General features: G+C 40.4%; 1 non-coding gene and 2 pseudogenes across 1 annotated transcript; 1 reads left to right on the top strand and 2 right to left on the bottom strand.

The window, feature by feature from the left end:
* Positions 1-16837, bottom strand: part of LOC139358636 (POTE ankyrin domain family member G-like) — a 28911-nt pseudogene extending 12074 nt beyond the window's left edge.
* Positions 5521-5627, bottom strand: LOC139358997 (U6 spliceosomal RNA). The gene has a single exon (XR_011614497.1). It is a non-coding gene; the product is annotated as a U6 spliceosomal RNA (small nuclear RNA).
* A 3260-nt stretch (positions 16838-20097) lies between the features above and the next one.
* LOC139358633 (cyclin-dependent kinase 2-associated protein 2 pseudogene) lies at positions 20098-21074 on the top strand (annotated as a pseudogene).
* Positions 21075-21159: the final 85 nt, after the last annotated feature.

The following is a 21159-nucleotide window of genomic DNA, read 5'->3' on the forward strand; positions in this document are numbered from 1 at the left end:
TACATGCTAGGCATTAGGGTTTAAAAACAATGAAAATAAAGCATATCAGGGATGGCTTTTCTAGAACACATGCCCAAGCACAGACTGAAATATTGAGGCTAGCCAGATTAAAAGTGGTAGAGGGAAGGAAAGGGTAACAGCATTCCACACAGCAGCAAGAGCAGGAGTGAGGCCTGAAAGAGTGAACGAGTGAGTAGGACATTACCAGCAACTCAGTAATGCCAGAGAAAGGGCGCACAGGGAAAAGGGCTAAAGATGGAGAGTGGGGCAGAAGTCAGATTATGAAACCTGATGTGTAATTTTAAGATGCTTGGACATTAATGTTCAAGAGTGATCCCTGGTCCTATCTGCATTTAGAAAAATATCATTTTAATGCCAAAACCAATATTCCTAGTGAGCCAATAGTCATTAAGACAAGGTGACAGATAGCTCTTGTGGACACAGCTGAGATGTTACTATGTAGCAAATTCTCAATAATTCTCATGAGCACTTGGAAAGTGAATTCTATAATAATTCAAAGAAATTATAATCAATCACTTAATATTTGGTTTGGGAAGGTGCTTTCTAAAGTTATAGTGCATACGAATATAATTCATAGTTGTGAATTCAGAGATGTGACAATAAAGCAATGAAACTACACTGTGTTTGAGTCAGTAATCTTCAGATTTCTATCTCGTCTTCCTACCCGGTCTGTAAATTCTAAGTATAATCTTGGTACTCACTCTCAAGTTTATGTTAAATACTAGCCTATAAAAAAACACTCTTTCTCTTACTTCTTTTTGTTATTTATATGTTGCTGTTATTAAAGGAAGAACACAAAAATGCCCCACTGAAGGGATTCTATTTGGTTGCAGGCTACAAGAGGGGAAAAACAGAAAGCATATTTTGCATAAAATAGTATTTCAGAAATCAGAACTATGACATGAAGTCAAGCAGGGCACTCTAGGACTGAATTTGCTGTGCTTCTTTAATACACTCCTTGCTCTCTTTCTTTTCTGGCAGCCGTGACTCACACAGGTCATGGAGACTATCATTCCCTAAGAGGAACACAATTCTGATATTCATCTTTATCTATTAAGTTCACCTATCCCAATTCTGTGTTCTGTGGATGCCAACTTTCGGTCACTGATGGTGATACACATGGACAGTTTCATCAACTTTCAGATTCTTTGATCTTTGATAAGTCTTGTTACTGAGAGTCAAAGTAGTAGGATGTGAGTTATAAATGCTGGTTATCCAATTACCTACTCAAAATATACTACATGAATATTCCATTAAACATGCCTAGGAAAAAAATGGTCATTCCTGCTGACCTGCAGCTCTTTGCTCTTCTGTATTCACCAGAAAATTTCCTACTCCTTCCTCATGTCCAGGTTAAATACTAGTGTACGACCTGGAAACCTGTAAATCATCTGACATTTCTCTCGGTCCCCCAAGCCTTTCTCATTCAATTATCACTAAATCATATGGACTATACCTCTCTTCTGCCTCTGCTTTATATTCCCACTGCCACTGGGAACATAAACTTTACAAAATGGCTTCTATTTAAAAGAAAACCGTCAACTACTAATGTTAGTTCTTACATGAAAAAATTAAGCAAAACAAATAAAAAGGCATAACACCATAAAAACAAAGACCAACATATTAAAATGAGTAACTGAGATTCCTAACTTTATTCCACCATGGATAGGTGAAAACCTTATAATACATTGATACTAGTCCAAGGACGTGTGACGAAAACTATGGCTGACTATTGCAAAAGCTTCCTTTGTCTCCTGGTTTCTTTCCATGGTAACCTTCCACCAACCCCAGGAAACTATAGGCCACAGTCCAAACTAAATCTGCCTTATGGTTTGTAAATAAAGTTTTAAAGGAGCTCAGTCATGCCTGTTTGCTTACATAGAATCATGGTGGCTTTCACTCTACAACAGCAGACAACAGCAGGGGTAAGTAGTTATGACAGAGACCACATAGTCTAAAATATTTCCCACCTGGTCCTTTACAGGAAAAGCTTGCTAACCCATTTTACACCATAACCAGAATGCCTTAATACTCACATTTAATCTTGTGACTCCCCTGCTCCCATGTCTCCAATGAGCCCCTGCAGCAAACATTGTCGACTCCCTACCAATAGCCATTCCTTATTCTTTCTTGCAGAAGAAACACAAGTCTATTGGGATGTTTATTATCCCAATCTCCCTCCTCAGCCTTAGAAAGGGAAACGTTAATTCTAAGCTAATCACGTATTTGCATTCCCAGTGCCTGGTTTGGGAATGAGCAGGTAGTGTAACACAGCCAATGAAATGTTACAGGAAGCCCCTTGTGTACTTCTAAGTTTTCTCCCTGTTTAGAAAACACAGGTGAAGAAAAGAAGCCCTTGAGATGTTGTGTTGTGAGAACAAGATGTTTGGAGCTGTTGCAGATTACCCAACCATGAAAGGAGACATGAATAAAACACTGTCGACAGCACAGAAAGAGGGACAAGAGGGATCCCTAGGATATCACTGAATAAACAAAACAACTCTGGTTCCTACTGTTTTCACCACTGTTCATCAGTATTTGCAGTCCAAAGCATTCTACCTGGTAAACTTCCCATGGCCCACAGGATAAAATCTACTCATTTCTGTAGTATTAAAAAGTCTGTCATAAACTTGCCTTACCTAAGTATTCACCTCATTCCCAACCTCTGGTATCTCACACTTTTGGTGCTGGCAGAACTGAACTGCTCAGAAACCCTGCAAAGTTCACTCAAGCATCTTGTCTTTTGCACTTGCTGCCCTTCCTGCCAAACAGGCAATCTCCTTAGATGTTCCTTCTGGCCAACACACAATCTTGTTGCATGTTTCTTCTGTCAAACATTATTCTTCTGCTTCTTTACCTAGAAAAATTCTTCTCACTCTGCATGCTTCCCTTGAATCATACCTACTTTTTTTTTTTTTTACCAAAACTTTCCTTCCTCCTCACTTATGTCTGGCACATAATCAATATATAATAAATTATAAGCTTCCAGTGGGCATCTAGCACACAGTAAGAACTGAATAAAGTAGTAAAATAAAAAAATAATGACAATGATAATAACAAACTCCTGTCTGTATTTTTAATTGTGTTCTATTGCATTAGAAAAATGCTTAGTATCTAAAAGACATTCAATAGTTATTTGTTAAGTGAAGTGAAAACATAAATGGAAATATTTTCTTTGTAAATTCTATTGAAAAAGCACAGAAATGAAATAGAGACAGCTCTATTATGAGCACCTTAAGGATCAAAACTACATCTGCTCCATCTTTATCTCCTGCAACTTATAAAACCAAACTTATAAAAGTTCTTTGATAAATTGATGGCTAAATTAAAGGTGTTCTCATATCGTTTGGGTTATACAATGTATTAGGTGTCCACAACCAGGTAGCATACTAGCATTTTTGTTATTGTGAAACATTTTTCTAATTTTATTATAATCTCCTGAGCCTAGAGTTGAGAAATTTGTATATTTATTATGACAATCTTTTGGCAAATGGTAGCAGAGCATTTGTTCTAACAAAATTGCTGTTATCATGACAACTAACCAGCAGGTAGAAGAGCACATCTTCCTCCAACAAAGTAAATGTGTCTCTTTCCAACTTCAAATGAGGAAGAATGAAGTCAGTAATAGTGAGACCTTGTTGGGACAAGCATATGTAACATAACTTTGCTTCAGCATTCTTTTGAGATCAAAAGTTCCTTACTTTTACTTTTTTATCTATGGTAGGACCACCCAGAGCAGGGGTCCTCAACTCCCATGCTACAGACCGGTAGCAGTCCATGGATTATTATGAACCCATGGATTATTATGAACCACACCACACAGGAAGAGGTGAGCAGTAAGCAAACCAGGGAAGCTTCACCTGTACTTACAGCCAACCAATAATAATGGCTCATATTATTGCCTGAACTCTGCCCCTTCCTAGATCAGTGACAGCACTAGCTACTCATTGGAGCATGAACCCTGTTGTGAACTGCCCACCCGAGGGATCTAGGTTGTGTGCTTCCTATGAGAATCTAATGCCTGATGATCTGTCACTGTCTCATGTTGCCGCCAGATGAGACCATCTAGTTGCAGAAAAACAACCTCAGATCTTCCACAGATTCTACATGATGGTAAGTTGTATAATTATTTCATTATATATTACAATGTAATAATAATATAAATAAAGTAGCACAATAAATGTAACATGACTGAATAATCCTGAAACTATCCCCACCTTCCCCCAGCCCATAGAAAGACTGTCTTCCACAAAACTGGTCCCTGGTACCAAAAAGATCAGGGACAACTGACCTAAAGTAATTCACTATCACAAGGGTTACCTGGATTGCTGTTTTCAGAAGAGATTTTTAGCATCTGTTTTTCTTCGTAGTCAGAAAGTAATTGGCAAATTCTATGTATAAAAATGTAATAAACCAAATTACTATTTTAATACTGACGTAAAACACTTACCAAATGTAAAATTCTTAGAGTATTTCAAACAATATCATAATATCAGAACTTAACAGTATTATCCCATCCACTTATGAGTACATTCTACAAACTTCTCTTGAAGCTTCTAAGTAAAGAAGACAAAAATGTAGGGTGAAATGCTCATAAATCGAGAGCAGTGTGATCCAGTAAATTAGCTTGCATTAGCATGACATAATAGAAAGCGTTCCAACTCTGCTTAAGTCCTAGCTCCATAATGAACAGCTGCTATTTGTTCTTGGATGGCTTGCTTATCTTCTTCAACAAAGTGAGGACTTTGCTACCTTCTTTCACTAGGTTGTTACAAAGATTTAACAAGATAACATTTTTTAAATGCTCAGAGAAATAGTAAAGCAAAGTAATAATCTGTTCCTAAACATTGTAACTAAAATTATCTTGGAATCCCAAATAAAACCCAATGCATATTTTGTTCATAGGTTCTAATATGCAAATGTTATAGTTTTCAGCAAATGTTATTAAGTCTTAATTTTGCTTCTTAGTTTTCCTGCTCCTTAGGGCTTATAATTCTGGGCATCTCAACTACGTCTTAGTTTGTAACTAAATTTACTCATAAATATCTCATTAAAGTAGATAATGTGAGTGTCCACTATTACGGAGTTGACCAATCACACCAACGGCAGAAAAACCAATGGATGTTAAGACCTGGCTTGGACCAGTGATCCTTCTGTACCGACTCCAACTCTGAGCCAGCAGATGTTTCTTAGGATAATGGTTTATATTGATGTTCAATTCCACCTGACATGGAGACCAAAACTCTACCTATATGTTTTTTAGTTTCCATGAAGAAGTTGTAAGTTGACATTCTCTAATTTTTGACATACACACTAACAACATATTTTGCACCAAACACATTATTCAGCTCTGAATCACCTCATAGACCATCTTACATGACTATTTTTTTAGTACAAATCACAATTTCAATATTTTGGTGGCACCCATTTTTTGCTTTGATTCACACTGTTTCCTTAGAGCTAGTCAGCAAATAGTCAAATGACCTTCCAGTGACTGACCAAACTATGGAATGCTTCAAAAATTTGTGCTGATTCCTTATGCAGAAGCCATGCTAATTTTCTCTGTATTGTTCCCATTTTAGGATATGTGCTGCGGAAGCAAGCACAAAGCCCTATTTTTACACATGATTAGTGATGAGTCATGCACAGGGCTTGGTTCTGTTAAGTCCAACTAACCTACTTGAGATTCTGAGAATTCTCTTCAATGGCTCCCTGTGAGGTAGAATTTGAAGATATTTTAAAATCTTGAGTTACAGATGAAAGTAGCTTGGACGATTTTCATTATCATGTAAAACAGATCACTCAAGGGCCGACCACAACTGGGAGCCACTGCTTGGAGAAGGTTCATAAATGGACTTTCTACTGCCTAAGGTTCTATAGAGAATATAAAGGTGCCTCACAGTACAGATCTGATAGCAAAGAAGAAGAAACAAACACTGATCTCTTTCTGTCACATTATTTGAACCCCTCTGACCCTTTAGAACAAGCCCAATTAATATCTGCCAGAGAAAAGACCAACAACGGCCTCAAAGGATTTTGTACCATGAAGGTCTCAGCTAATTCTTGGCTAAGATGTGGTTTCCACATTAGGTTCTGAATACGGGGGCAAGTGTCATTTTGCTCACTTTGTCTGCAGATTGCCCAGCTGCCAGAGCAGGGTGCTGGTGCTTTGGGAACAATGGCTGAGCATAGAAGCATAGATATGGGAACTTAAAGACTTGAGGGATCTGAATCAGTAAGGGCATCTTGGTGTCAAAGGTCAACCATTACCAGGCAACAGGACCAGTTTGAGTGGCAACAACGCAGCAACAGAAACAAGGGAAACATCAGAATGACTGGAATGTCCTTTTTATTCTCCTCCTTCTGACTTGATAAAAGGGACTGTCTTCCTTGGATTTAGTGAATCCCTTCGGTTATTGAAAAATTCAAGGAGTATGTAGGAAATAGTCACCAGAAGACAGTACAAGGTTTTCTGTTAAGCTGGACATTTCAAGACTCAAATAACTAAACAGAAAAATGAAAGATATGACACTGTTTTTTAATCCCATCCATAGGTGTTATACTTGGATGAAATGAACAATGTTGGGATCTCTAAGTATCAAGGTCTTAAAAGTCCTGAGATAAAGAATCCTGTATCCATTGGTACTTCTAAATCGTCTTGCTTTTTTTTTGATTTCTTGCTGATGCAGGGGACTAACTGACTGCCACTCTAAAACTAGCTGAACCGCACTATGACATCTCACCTGATATGTAAGATGCTATTGTTATAATTATTTTAAACCTCAATTTAGCATTAACTCGCCTTTTAATGTAAACACTTACACATTATGATGACTAGAAACAGCATAGTCTCTGGCCGTCTGTCCAGATAGATCTTTAGAAGAGACATCAATATTTTGCTCGAGTAGAAGGCTGACTATACTTGCTGATCCACAACATACAGCAAGTATGAGAGCATTTCTAAAATGACAGAGATAATTTCTCCCTTAGGAACTGTAATAAACTTATTTTAAAAGCTAATTTGATATACTTTATCAACTTAACATCTTACCTGTCCATACAGAATTAAAGATTTACATGCACTAAAACACACAAGCACTTGGGTGCTTAAGTGTTCATCTTTGTAAAATACCAACAAGGTTTAAAAGAAGGGACAACAAGGAAACCTCTTATCTCGGTGAGGTATTGGAAAGTAGAAGACATTAATTTAAAGTCTTTCAATGGGCAAAAAACAATGCTAGGGCCACTTATCTGAAGTGGACAAAGTTATAAGTGAAAATTTCCTTACAGCTTCCCTAGATTGATATGCTGTAATAGAAAATCAGCTAGAGGGTAAGATAAGTAAGACCTCTCTGCTTGCTGAAAGCAGTAATATTAATAATACTGGTAAGAATAGTCATAGGAGTTTCAGTTAATGATGCCAATAAGCATGTGCTAGGCACTGAATTAAATGCCATATATATCTTCCTTACTTATGCACAATCAATTTGAAGGATATATTCTCCTACTTTTCATATATGACAACACATTTGGTGGTAAATAAGATTCCCAAGGTCACACACTTACCAAGTAAGAAAGCTAGGGATTAAACCCAGTCTTGTGTGAATTCAAAGCCTAGCTCTTTTCTCTTTATCACCCACCTACGGCTTGCCTTCATTAAAGGAAAAGTGTATCCACTTAAAACTATCTTCACTCCCTCTCTCCATACCAATTAAAAATAAAACCATCAAAATACACTGGAAATAAAAAAGGAAAAGCTGTTGGACCCACAGTATGTGGGAATAGCAATTAATTGTCAAGTAGGGATAAGCTAACATTAATATTCTTCAAACAAGGCAACTTAAAGCAGACTCATTGAATAGAAAAAAGGATTTTCAACTCCTATTTATGTTTCATGCAGCATATTTAGCAGAAAAGCATATAAGACACAGAGGTTAAAAACTACTAGAAAAGGTTAAGAAGTTCAATACTGGGTCATAAAGTAAACTAAAAGCTAAAGTTCACATTTCATAAAATTAACATGAAATCCCTTTAACTAACATAATCTCATCTAACCAAAAACATCATACAACAAATAACATCAGTCAATACAATAAGAGAAGATGAATCCTACTAAAACTGTTCTTCATGTTGCCCAGTCCAAATAATTGTTTTTCTACTTAACTGATTTGTGTTGATACTCATCACTATGTCCCAATAAGTATAATTTAATCTTACTAATTTATTATTTATGACTTGAGTGACTGCTATCAATCTCGAACAACACACAGATTAAAAGAAATAACTATACCTTCCACATCTGTCACGTGCACTTAAATTAGCTTTTTTCTTGATTAACAATTTCACCACTTGCTGTTTTTGTCCATGTACACCAAGCAAAAGTGGTGTGAGGCCATGCTGTAAAACAATATAAAACAAAAACAATATGTAATTCAAAAAATTACCTATTTCTCAGCTGAACTGGAAACTTTATATAAGATCCCGTGGACTTACACTCATAGAAAGTAAATCAAATGTAGCTGCTTCCATCTTACTCTTCTGTGCTTTCCCACATGTTGCTGCTTCCCTTGGAAACACCCCTTCGCTGCCTGACCACATCAACTCTGATCATCTCAAAAACTCACTTTCAACATTTACTGCTTCTAAGACTCTTTGCTTCTAACCCAGCATTTGGCATGGCACTTTTGGATGACGATTTTTTTTCCATTTAAACAAAGAGCTTCTTGAGGGCAGGGGATGTATCTTTTATCTCTATATTATCCAACCCTAAGACAAAATTCTTGTGTATAAAGCAAGAATTTGAATGTAAAATATTTCTTTAGTTTCACATGTTTTACCAAAAGTTCAAGCTCCAATGTGCAATAAAAATTGCTATTAATACTCCTACTGCCCATTTGAAGAATTTTTCCATTCATTCATTTAAAATCTATTTGTATTTACTTTTTCCAGATTGTTAACTAAATCATCAGTTCATAGGATTACTGAAACTAACAGAATTCCCGTCTGTATTCTTAATAACTCCATGGTTTTTAGTGTTTAAACCTGCCATCTTGATTATGTCAAAGCTCTGCAAACATAAGAGACATAATGGATAGTCCACAATACAGCTTCAATTGATTAAAAAAAAGGTTTAGAATTTGCTACAATTCTAATTGAGAAAACTCTGCTCTTAACAATGACTTACTGACCTAAGCACTTGAATAAGTGAACAAAGAGACACAAAATCCTGAGAGGGCCATTCTCTACTTAATGAAAGACTACTCACTGCAAATTTCTAAAGACCTTATGAATGGCAGGGAATAACTGAAGGTATAAAGGAAAAGGCATTATTCCGTAAGCTGATAGTGCCAATAATATTCATTTTAATGTCTCATCCACATATAAAAGTCAGACTTGGCCAGGAATGGTGGCTCACACCTGTAATCCTAGCATTTTGGGAGGCTGAGGTGGGTGATTCACTTGAGCCCAGGAGTTCAAGGTCAGCCTGAAAAACATGGCATTAACCTCATCTCTACTAAAAAACAAAAAAAAACAAAAAACAAAAACAAAAACAAAACACTGAGATTGGAGAACCACCTGAGCTTGGGGAGGTCAAGGCTGTGGTAAGCTGTGATCACACCACTGTACTACAGCCTGGGGAACAGATTGAGACCCCATCTCAAAAACAAACCAAAAAAAAAGTTAGATTAATGTTATTGGAAAGGAAAGATTGAAAGGAATTAGCACATATCCAACTCCAACTCTTCTGGAAATATCTTAAGTTTCTGAGACATAAGAATTTACATATTACACTTATGTATTCATGGTTCTTAAGCAGAAGTGTATCCAGATTTTGAGAAATTTGTTGTTGTTGTTGTTGTTGTTAGAGACAGGGTCTCATTATGTTGACCAGGCTAGACTCGAACTCCTGAGCTCAAGCAATCCTCCCACCTCAGACTCCCCAGCAGCTGGGACTACAGCCCTGCAACACCATGCCTGGCTTCAAGGAAACATTTTTAAATGTACATATTAGACTTACTCTATCAAAACCTTCAGGGGAAAGCCTGGACTTGTGGATTATTTAAAAATTTTCCTGAGGTAACTGGAATGCACAACTCTAGCTGGAATCTAGTACAATAGATGATTACTTCAGTCTCAGCGCTCATCCACATAACCAATTCCCTTTATCATTTGAGGATTTGGCCAAAAAGAGGAAAGAGTAGGAGAGAGACTCATTTGCTGAAAACATCACATAATTTTCCCCGGTAAGAGTAGAACACGGTCTAGTAAACTCAAAATCCAACCTGATCTTGCTCCTTATAAGCCCCTTATCACCCACCTTCCCATCAAGATATTCTAGAGTTGAAAGCAGAGTTGAGACTCCAATTGGCCATTTTTACCAGAATAGGACACTAAGTCAGTTAATTACTTGTCGTTCCCTCTGCTCAAGTGTTTCCCACTACATTACCACCTATTCACTGCCTATCTGGATCCTCAGAGGCTTCCTGAAATTGATCTCTAAGCAGTTTACAACCCACTAACTCCCTCTCCCAAACTGAAAACTGTCATTCTCTAAAATTGAAAAGAACCTTGTCTCACCATACAAAGGAAACAAATGAATGATCAACAGCAACACACACACACAGAAAACCTCTTCATGGTCTTTCCCTCCGTTACCCAATTTCCAAATTGGCCTTGATATTTCTGATTGCTGTCTTTTTCCCTTTCTGCTTCTGCCTCATGTGCAATCAGAAATATCTTAAGACTTGTCACTGAGAAAAAGACTTGTCACTGAGAAATCCATCACCTCATATCTATTACTTTTTTTTTTTTTTTTTGGAACTTGCCAAAGGGGCAGGATTACTATTCACTGAACTCTGTTTGAGTTTTCTTGGAGTTTTAATGTAAAACCTATTTCCAGGGCAAATTTTGTCATTTTACATTTATTAGGGGAAAAAAAACCTGGCATGAAAAAAAAACAAAGTATTACCTTATACAAATTCAGTGTTTTTTAAAAAAACATAAACCACAAGAGCATTAAAAAAAAAAAACTGTACCCTCGAATGCTTCTTTAAAAGTAACAATATTTAAAATAAAGTCTTAGATAATTAACTCATTTCAAACTATTTTCATTCAGGTTATGCTTGAGCTTCCAAATATGGAAAACTGGCCCTTACCCAGGTCAACGTTAAAATGAATGCATTTCAGTATTTTGAAGATGAAATTGGTAGACCCATACCTTGTTTTTTGATTCAATATCAGCACCGTATAAGAGCAGTGCTTTCGCCATTAATTTATCTTCATTGTAGATAGCATAGTGTAGAGCAGTATTTCCATACTCATCTGGAATATTTGGATCAGTGCCATGTTCCAGCAACATTAATGCACATTCATCTTCTTGGCATTGTACAGCCTGTCAGTATTAGACCAAAAATAAATTATAAGTCCTGAGAATTAAAAGTAACATTCCACAGCTTTCACCAACTAGTTCCATTTAAATGAGAAAACTCATTTTTATGCTATGTATTGAAATCAAAGCCATCTCATGCTGATATAGTTGACTACTGCATACCTTGATCAGAGCTGTCCTCTTTTTGTTGTCAAGGACATCAAGTTGACATCATCTGTCCAGCAGGAGTTTTACTATTTCTGAATTCCCATTGGCAGAGGCCAGATGTAGAGCAGTCCTATGAGAGTGAGAAGACTTTTTAGGAAATTGTAGTGCACTGTCTACAGCTACATCAATGATTCATGCAATAGCAAACACAGAAAGCCTGCTATTACTCTGCCTTCAAAACAAACTTAATTTCCCTTTGAAGAAAGCACACTACTTATTACCTCATGACTCACTGTATGAATGAAAGAGCAGCCTATTTGAATAGGAAGACCAGAGCCCTTGAATGGCATTCAACGTGGGCTGGAATCCTACTTGAAGCTCTGATGCTTCCCAGCTGTTGCTTACCTATTTTGGCTCTCAATTTCCTCATCAATAAAATGGGAATGAAAAGAGTCGATTTCTCAGAGGAAACCACAGTAATGCTTAAATAAGACTCTACACGAAAGATATAGAATAGTTCCTAACACAAATAACAGCTCAGTAATTGTAAGATATTATAATTTTTACTAATACCACTAAAGACAACATTTGAATTCAATGAGATGATACAATTATACCTACACTTTCAGGTATGTTTTAAAGATTACAGGTAACGATGTATTTTAGTGATTCTAAGATGATCATTGTCTCTATGTTTCACCATTTCTCACACTGAAATACCACTTATAATTCATGATTTACTATAACTATAATTGGCAGCATTTAAATAATTCTCTTATTGAGACATACAATAATGGGGCATCATACAATCCCTGGTGCCTTACATTAAGTAGAATATGTTACAATATAACACGTCTGGGGCGGTTCCAGTCAGATGACTAGCATTTAGATAAATTTTAGTTCTTAAAAGAAGTATGGAATAAGAGGGCTGAGGTGAAAACACAAACAAATTTCTAAAATAATCTATTTCTTACTTTGGTTTTCAAAAACTTTAAGCCAAAGAAAGCTTGAAATTCAAATGAATGGCATGGGCTCATTTTTATCAATACTTAGATTTATACAATGTATGTACATTAGATATTTCCAATCATTCATATTAGGATTTAAGACTGTTATAATTCTTATCCTTTTAAAATGAATTTATGAAACTATTTGTGGAGCTTTTTTTCAACGTTTACTTTCAGGGGTACAGGTGCAGGAGGTGCAGGTTTGTTACATAGGTAAAAACGTGTCAAGGGGGTTGGTTGTACAAATTATTTCACTACCCAGGTGTTAAGCCCAGTACCCATTAGTTCTATTTCCTGCTTCTTTCCCTCCTCCCACCATTCACCCTCTGATAGGCCCCAGTGTGTGTCGCTTTCCTCTAGATGTCCGTGCGTTCTCATCATTTAGCTCCCACCTATAAGTGAGACCGTGCGGTACTTGGTTTTCTGTTCCTGTATTAGTTTGCTAAGGATAATGGCCTTCAACACCATCCATGTCCCTGCAAAGGACATGCTCTCGTTCTTTCTTTTATGACTGCATAGTATTCCATGCTGTTTGTGTGCCACATTTTAGTTCTTAAAAGTACTAAAACAGTCTTTACCCAAGACTTATACATTTTCAGAAGGGTAGTTGAGGGTTATCTTTTACTATTGTCTACCTTCAGAAATGCTTTTGTTTGAAAGGAGGGAAGAAAAGTTTCAATTGAGATTACCTCCTAATGCCCCAATTTTAAATCTCTCAACTTGCTCAGGCCCAGCAGGTAAATATGAAGTTTTCAAAGACGGGAGGATCCTGAGAGATGGTAGAATATGCCTTCCACATAATAGGTGTCTGGCTTATGTTTGATGACTAAACGGATTGAAAGAATGCATAAACACAGCTTGGGAGCTCAATATTTTTAAAGAATGCTCCTGTTGAGTAGAGCAATACATTTACAATAGTAATGGTCATTTATATTTGCTATTTTAGTTTTCATAAATATATAACTAAAATAAAATAATTAATTCATACCTTTTACACGTTTATATATATAATGAAAAGATAATTTTATAATAAAATGTATATACAATAAAATCTACAGGAACAGGTAAACAGAAACCCTCTACTTCTCAACAGGGTAAAAGTTCACAGAAGATAGCTATCCACAGGAATAAAAATAAATAATAAAATGTGAGAAATTATTTGTATCTATGCAAGTAGCATATTTCTTCTCTTTCCAAGGATTATTTCATTACTAGTGAAATTTAACTAAAACTTTTCAGATATTCATTGCAGAAATCACAGATAAGAGAAAGAGAAGAACTTCACTTACAAATCCCCAGAAATAAGTTTGATTATGTTTTCTACACGTTTTCAGGTAACACAAGAGCAGATTCTGTTTGTGTAGGTGTATAACAAACTGATTTTTTCCTCACTTGATATAGCAAAGCACATCTTTGCACAACATATCTCTGTATCTACTGACACCTTCAATGGTTACATGTTATTCCATCCTATGGATGCACTGAAATTTTTTCATAAAATCTTTATGTGAGCTCTTCTCAATACACTGCTATTTTAAGCAATACTAAGAAAAACATATGTGTCTATTTCATATAGATATTTCAGTATAATAGAGTTGATAGGTAAAAGGCATACACATTTTTAACATGTGGTTCTTATCATCGAAGTGTGTTACAAGCAATTCTCCTGCCTCAGCCTCCTGAGTAGCTGGGATTGCAGGTGCATGCCACCATGCCTGGCTAATTTTTTGTATTTTTTAGTAGAGACGGGGTTTCACCATGCTGGCCAGGCTAGTCTCAAATTCTTGACCTCGTTATCCACCTGCCTTGGCCTTCCAAAGTGCTGGGATTACAGGCGTGAGCCACCGCGGCCGGCCTTTCATTCCTCTTCTAACTTCAATAGAAAACAGTATTTCATTCCTCTTCTAACTTAAGTTCCTTCTCTTACCAGGAACACTACGTTTTCCTATGTGCACAGGTCACTGGTAGATATGCAAAAAAGTACCTTGCCCAATCTTAAATTGAGCTTATTTTATTATATCTGCATATATATGCTTGGTTCAGTGGCTCAGGCTTGTAATCTCAGCACTTTGGGAGGCTGAGGCGGGTAGATCACAAGGATAGGAGTTCAAGACCAACCTGGCCAAGATGGTGAAATTCTGCCTCTATTGAAAATACAAAAAATTAGCCGGGTGTGGTGGCGGGCACCTGTAATCCTAGCTACTCAATAGGCTGAGGCAGAGAATTGCTCGAACCCGGGAGGCGGAGGTTGTAGTGAGCTGATATTGCGCCACTGAACTCCAGCCTGGGCAACAGAGTGAGATTCTGTCCCAGAAAAATAAATAAATAAATAAATAGTTGCATATATAAATAGGCTTTTGTGTTTTCTTCTGGTATTTTTCTCCTTTTGTATATTTAAAAATTTTAATCTATACTCCAGGAACTTACTTTTGTGACATAAAAATCTAGCTAGTTTTCTCCAAACAGCATGCATTTCATTTATTAATGATTAATCTTGCTTTATCAATATGAAACATCACCATTATCAAGTGCTAAATTCTTACATATATTTGGGTATTTCTGGATTTCCTATTCTGTTCTATTCATTGATATTTTTTCAGTTTTTAGTAAACAATTTGTGGAAATAACACATTCACATTTTGATATCTGGAAAAGCAAGTCTTTTTCCATTCTGTTACAAAAAATTAACTTATTACAGCAATAAAATACAGGATGTGCAGTGTAAAAATGCTAAAACTTTGCTATTTTTATTTGGCTTACGTAAAAGTGATAAACACAGAAAAAGCTCACATCTTAAGAAAAACGAATCTTCCTATTCAAGGACACAAACCATCTTCTCATTTCAGTTTCCTTGTAAGGTTCCTCAGTAAAGGACATATTTACATAGGGTACATTGATATAAAATCCATATTGGATTTTATTTGAAAAATATTTAGCCCAGAAGTTGATATATTATGGGACTTAGTTCTCAATATACACCTTTCTATAATGTATAGAACATTGTTTTAAAATGTGTACATTAAAAATAATCTGCTGCATCGACTTGATTTTGCGAGTTAAGTCACTTTCATACAGTCTATTAGTGTTCTATAAGGGAAATTATAATCGGATAGGAAATCAGCTAAAGTTTTGTTTCTGTGTTGTTGTTCATAAAGGGCCTGTGCCCTGACCTCTCTGAGGTTTCCACACCCAGGGTGGTGTGGGGCCTGCGGAGGAACAGAAAGCCAGGACCCCGATCCCTCCAGGAGGGTATGCCCCCATCATCCCCCCACGTCCCGCCTCCTCCCAGCCCAGGCCCGGTTACCTCTTTTGTTTGTCCGTCTTGTTCACGTCAGTGTCCCTGAGCATGACGATGAGATCCTTTCTGGGGACTTTACCCCACCAGGCAGCTCTGTGGAGCTTGTCCAGATCTTCTCCACTGACGTGGTACCTGGGCTCCATGAAGGCGCTGTCGTCGTAGTCTTCCCAAGCTTCCACGTTGCTCTCCCCGCGCCCCTTGCAGCTGGGGACGTGGTACCTGGGCTCCATGAAGGCACTGTCGTGGTAGTCTTCCCAAGCTTCCACGTTGCTCTCCCCGCGCCCCTTGCAGCGGGGGACGTGGTACCTGGGCTCCATGAAGGCGCTGTCGTCGTAGTCTTCCCAAGCTTCCACGTTGCTCTCCCCGCGCCCCTTGCAGCTGGGGACGTGGTACCTGGGCTCCATGAAGGCGCTGTCGTCGTAGTCTTCCCAAGCTTCCACGTTGCTCTCCCCGCGCCCCTTGCAGCGGGGGAAGCAGTGGCAGCACCACTTGGCCATCTTGCTCCTAAGTGTCTTCATAGCAGAGGCATGGTGGTCCCCAGAAGTGCCCACGTTGCTCTTGCCGCTCCTCCTGCAGCAGGGGAAGCAGTGGCAGCACCACTTGGCCATCTTGCTTCTAAGTGTCTTCATAGCGGAGTCGTCCTGGTCTCCAGAAGCACCCACGTTGCTCTTGCCGCTCGCCCTGCAGCAGGGGAAGCAGTGGTGGCACCACTTGCCCATCTTGCTCCTGAGACCAAATGGCTTCTTCACAGGGGAGGCAGCGGGTATTGAAGAAACCTCAGCCACCATCTGCTTTGAACAGCCAGGGGAGGCCGGTAGTCGCGAGCACATCGCGTCTACCAACCAGTTTCACCAACTAGCAGGAAATTCTGGGTTTCCGATCTGTTTGAAGAGAAAGGTCAATCCCAGCCAAAACCTGCCAACCCCAGCAGGGGAGCCCAGCCCACCCCACCCGGGAAAACCCACACCCAGCCGGGGAAAGCCCACGCCCACCCAGGGTGATCCCACGCCCCCCCCCCCCCAGGAAGGGCCAACCCCCGCCCCGCCCCGCCCAAAGGAAACACCCAACCCAGCCAAGGGAATGCCAAGCCCAGCAGCGAAAAGGTCAAGCCCAGTAAAAGAACGCGATGGAGGAAACGTCAATCCAAGCGAGAAACACCGGGCAAAGCGATTAACGCCGAGCCAAGCGAGGAACGCCAAGCCAAGCCAGGAACGCAGAGCCAGGCCTAGCCGTTACAGGCTAGCCAAGCCGTTACGCGGGTGCGCGTGCGGTGTGCGCGCCTCAGGCGGCGTCATTGCACGTGGCACAGACAGTGGCCAATGTGTGCAACCTGCGCACAAGTCTTGGTGCCACGAATATCAGTGACAGCCTTGCGTTCCCGGCAAACTTCGTGGGAACTGGCCGAGCCTTCAGGCCTCTGGTTGGAAAAAGCCTCTTGAAGCAGGACAGGGGCTAGAGCGCCTGGAACTGGAGGATGCTGACAGGCTCCTCTGAGGAAAGCCCGCAAGACACTCGTGGCGGTGCTGTTGCCGGTGGCCACCGCTGCCGCTCAGAGCTCGGGCTTCTTTCTTATATTTGTTTTGGTTTTATTTTGCTACTATTTTCTACTTTCTTGATGTGATAGCTGAAATTTTATTTGAGAAATTTCTACTTTTCCGTCATACACATTTAGTGAAACACATTTTCCTGCCAGCACTGGCTTTACCTGTGTTGAATCAAGTGTGATATGTCGTATTTTTATTCAGTTTAATATATTTAATAGTTTCCCTTGAGACGTTTCCCTTAGGAGTGTGCTTGCTGTTTAGCGCTATTCACAATAGCAAAGATATGGAATCAATCCAAATGTCCATCAATGATAGACTGGATGAAGAAAATGTGGTACACATACAACATGGAATACTATGCAGCCATAAAACAAGAATGAGATGATGTCCTTTGCAGGGACATGGATGGAACAGGAAGCCATTATCCTCAGGAAACTAATGCAGAAACAGAAAGCGAAACACCTAATGTTCTCCCTTATAGTAGGACCTGAACAATGAGAGCACATGGACACAGGGAAGGAAACAACACACAATGGGGCCCCTGGATGGGGGCGGGAGAGGGAGAGAATCAGGAAAAATAGTTAATGCGTGCTGGGTTTAATGCCAAGGCAATGGGTTGATATGTATAGCAAACCACCATGGCACAAATTTACCTGTGTAACAAACCTGCACATCCTGCACATGTACCCCAGAACTTAAAATAAAATAAATAAAAATGTAAAAAAGAAAAAAACCAACAAAACTAAAATGTGTGCTGTTTATCTTTCAAGTATTTAAGATTTTGCTGTTATCTTACTTTTTTATTTTGAATTGGATGCCATTTTGGCTGGAGGATACATTCTACATGATTTCAGTTCTTTTAAAACTCTAATGTTTGTTAAAATGCAGGACACAGACCATCTTGGTTTATGTTCTGTGGGTACCTAAATGTTCTGCTGTATTCTGATGCTAGGGGGTGGAGGAGCAGGGGTTTTTGTTGTTTCGTTTTGTTTTGTTTTTTTGAGGCAGAGTGTCGCTCATTTTGCCCAGGGTGGAATGCAATGGCCTGATCTCGGCTCACTGTAACCTTCGCCTCCCGGGTTCAAGCGATTCTCCTGCCTAAACCTCCCCAGTAGCTGGGATTACAAGCACCCGCCACCACACCCGGCTAATTCTAGTATTTTTAGTAGAGGCAGGGTTTTGCCATATTGGCCAGGCTGGTCTCCAACTCCTGACCTCAGGTGATGCACCCGCCTTGGCTCCCAAAGTGGTGGGATTACAGGCCTGAGCCTCCGCACCCAGCCAAGGGTGGAGTACTTTATAAATGCCAGTGAGTGGCAGCCGCCAACATCAGTAGCTGCTGACACGGCTAGCGACTGGGGCGGACAGCGGCCAGAGCCGGAACCCAGGCTTCCTGCCACCTGTGCGTGCGGCGCACACCTGGAAGCTGTCCTCCCACAGCCTACACCGGGGGGCACAGCAAAGCTGGGACTCATGTTTGAAGGAAGGAAAAAAATCGAACGCGTAACCCAGCACTGTTCTTTCCAGATCCATCCCGCTGGCCCTCTTGTTTCCCACGTTTTTGAAAACTGGCTACTCTGACCTCAGATCCCTAAATCGCAGCCACTGAGACCTGGCTCTCAGAAGCCAAAGCCCTGGCACTTTCCAGGCTGAGCAGGAGGAGGTGAAGGCAGACTGGAGGCTGGTCCAAGACAGCTGAGGGCTGACCATAGGGGGTCATGCAGAGGCCACCACTGGGGCCGCTACACGTGACATGGGATTTGGGCCATTGGGTAGAAGGCGTGGAGATGGGGCACTGCCAGCGGAGCCAGGGAGGAAAGAGAACACTCTCCAAATTGTCTTCCAGGGTTTCCATGAGCATTTTATTAACTCAGAATCTGTCAGGAATAATACTAGGGAGTTACCTTTACCTGAAGATGGCTCTTGTCAGAGTAGTGAGATAGGTGTGGGGGGGGGTAGGGGGGAGGAAGAGGAATGTGAGGCTCAGTTTACACATATTAAGATCAGCAATGGTGTGCCGCTGGCAGGAGCAGAGCGAGCCTGGAGATTTGGGTGGCTGCAGTTGGTAAGTGGTTGCAATCCAGAGAGTGGGACTGAGATCCTCTCTTGTCATGTTAGCATCCCGTTTCCTGGGCGCGGCTCTGACATCCTGTAGGTGGTCATTTCACTCATGGAGGCTTTGTCTCTCTTCCATCACCCCAGACTCAGCTTCACACTCCAGGGCTGCACACCACCAGCCACCGTCATGTTAACCCCTTCCCAGGTCAATGTGTCCCTCACCTGGAGCCCAATCTGCTGGACAGCCTTGGACCATCCATTTTCGGGGTGGTGGGCAACCTGGTGGCCATCGTGCTGCTGTGCAAGTCGCGCGAGGAGCAGAAGGAGACCGCCTTCTACACACTGGTATGCGGCTGGCCACCAACGACCTGTTGTTCACTTTGCTGGTGAGCCAGGTGACCATCGCCATGTACATGAAGGGCGGGTGACCTGGGGCCAGCCCCTGTGCCAGTACAGCATCTTCATCCTGCTCTTCTTCAGCCAGCCCGGCCTCAGCATCATCTGCACCCTGATATCTATACAGGTAATTTGTGTTCGACATTCTCAGAGGAGTTTCATAAGCTTTATGTTTTATCTGGGTTATAAACAGAGTCCTCAAATGCGTAAAAAAGAAATCATACCAGGATTGAATTTCAGCAGGAATAAGTTTATTTTACCTATTCAAAATTAAAATACTTTTGTTTTGTTTGATAATGTTTTTGTTAAAGATACATTTTTGAAAAAAATTTAGGTAAATATTTAATAATGTCCCCTTTTCTATCCCAAGAAGTAATTTCATAGTTTATTTAAATTTTTTTAACAAAAGTGTAGCATAGATTTCTTAAAAAAATAATGCATATTTTAACTCAATAAATCCAAAATACTGTGGCAACATGTAATCAATGTAAAAATTACTAGAGATAGTTTGCATTCTTTTTTCTTATGAAATCTTTGAAATCCATTGTGTATTTTACATTTTAGTACGTCTCAACTCAAATGTGAAATTTTCATCGAGAATATCTGAACTGTATTTAGATTAATAAAAACGGCAGTTAAAAAATTTAACATAGATTTAGTACGGGGTGTGCAGCCAGCTTGCAAATCAGATCTCGGCTGAGCGGCCAGGCAGCCAACCCCCGAGGAGCGGCCTGCTGGCTCCGCAGTGCCCAGAAGTTGAGGATGTTCTACAGATCCATCATGCCTGCCCCCAGCAGCACCCCCGGCTCCAGCACCCCTGGGCCGGGCACCCCGGTCCCTACAGGAAGCGTCCTGTCGCCGTCGGGTTCAGTGCCAGGAGCCGCTGTCCCTTTCAGACCGCTGTTTAACGACTTTGGACCGCCTTCCATGGGCTGCGTGCAGGCCATGAAACCACCTGGCGCCCAGGGCTGCCAGAGCACCCACACGGAACTGCTGTCGGTCACAGGGGAGATGGGCAAAGGGATCCGGACCACCTTCGCTGGCAGCAAGAGCACCACGGAGCGCCTGAAGAGAGGGATCATCCATCCCTAGTCAGAGTGCCTGGCGGAGACAGAGCGGAACCCACACACTTAACAGGAAGCTCCTAAGCCTCTGTGTCTGGACTTTTCCCGGCCACTCCAGAGCACCTGCTTCTCCCTGGCCCTCATCCCTAGTTGCACTAACCATCCTGGGCTTCCTGGGTCCTGTGTCCCTTGATGGTGCCCTCAGGAACCAAGGGGTGGCTCTCACTCCAGGTGG

The sequence above is a fragment of the Macaca nemestrina genome, chromosome 15, assembly GCF_043159975.1.
Source record: "Macaca nemestrina isolate mMacNem1 chromosome 15, mMacNem.hap1, whole genome shotgun sequence".
Taxonomy (NCBI): Eukaryota; Metazoa; Chordata; class Mammalia; order Primates; family Cercopithecidae; genus Macaca; species Macaca nemestrina.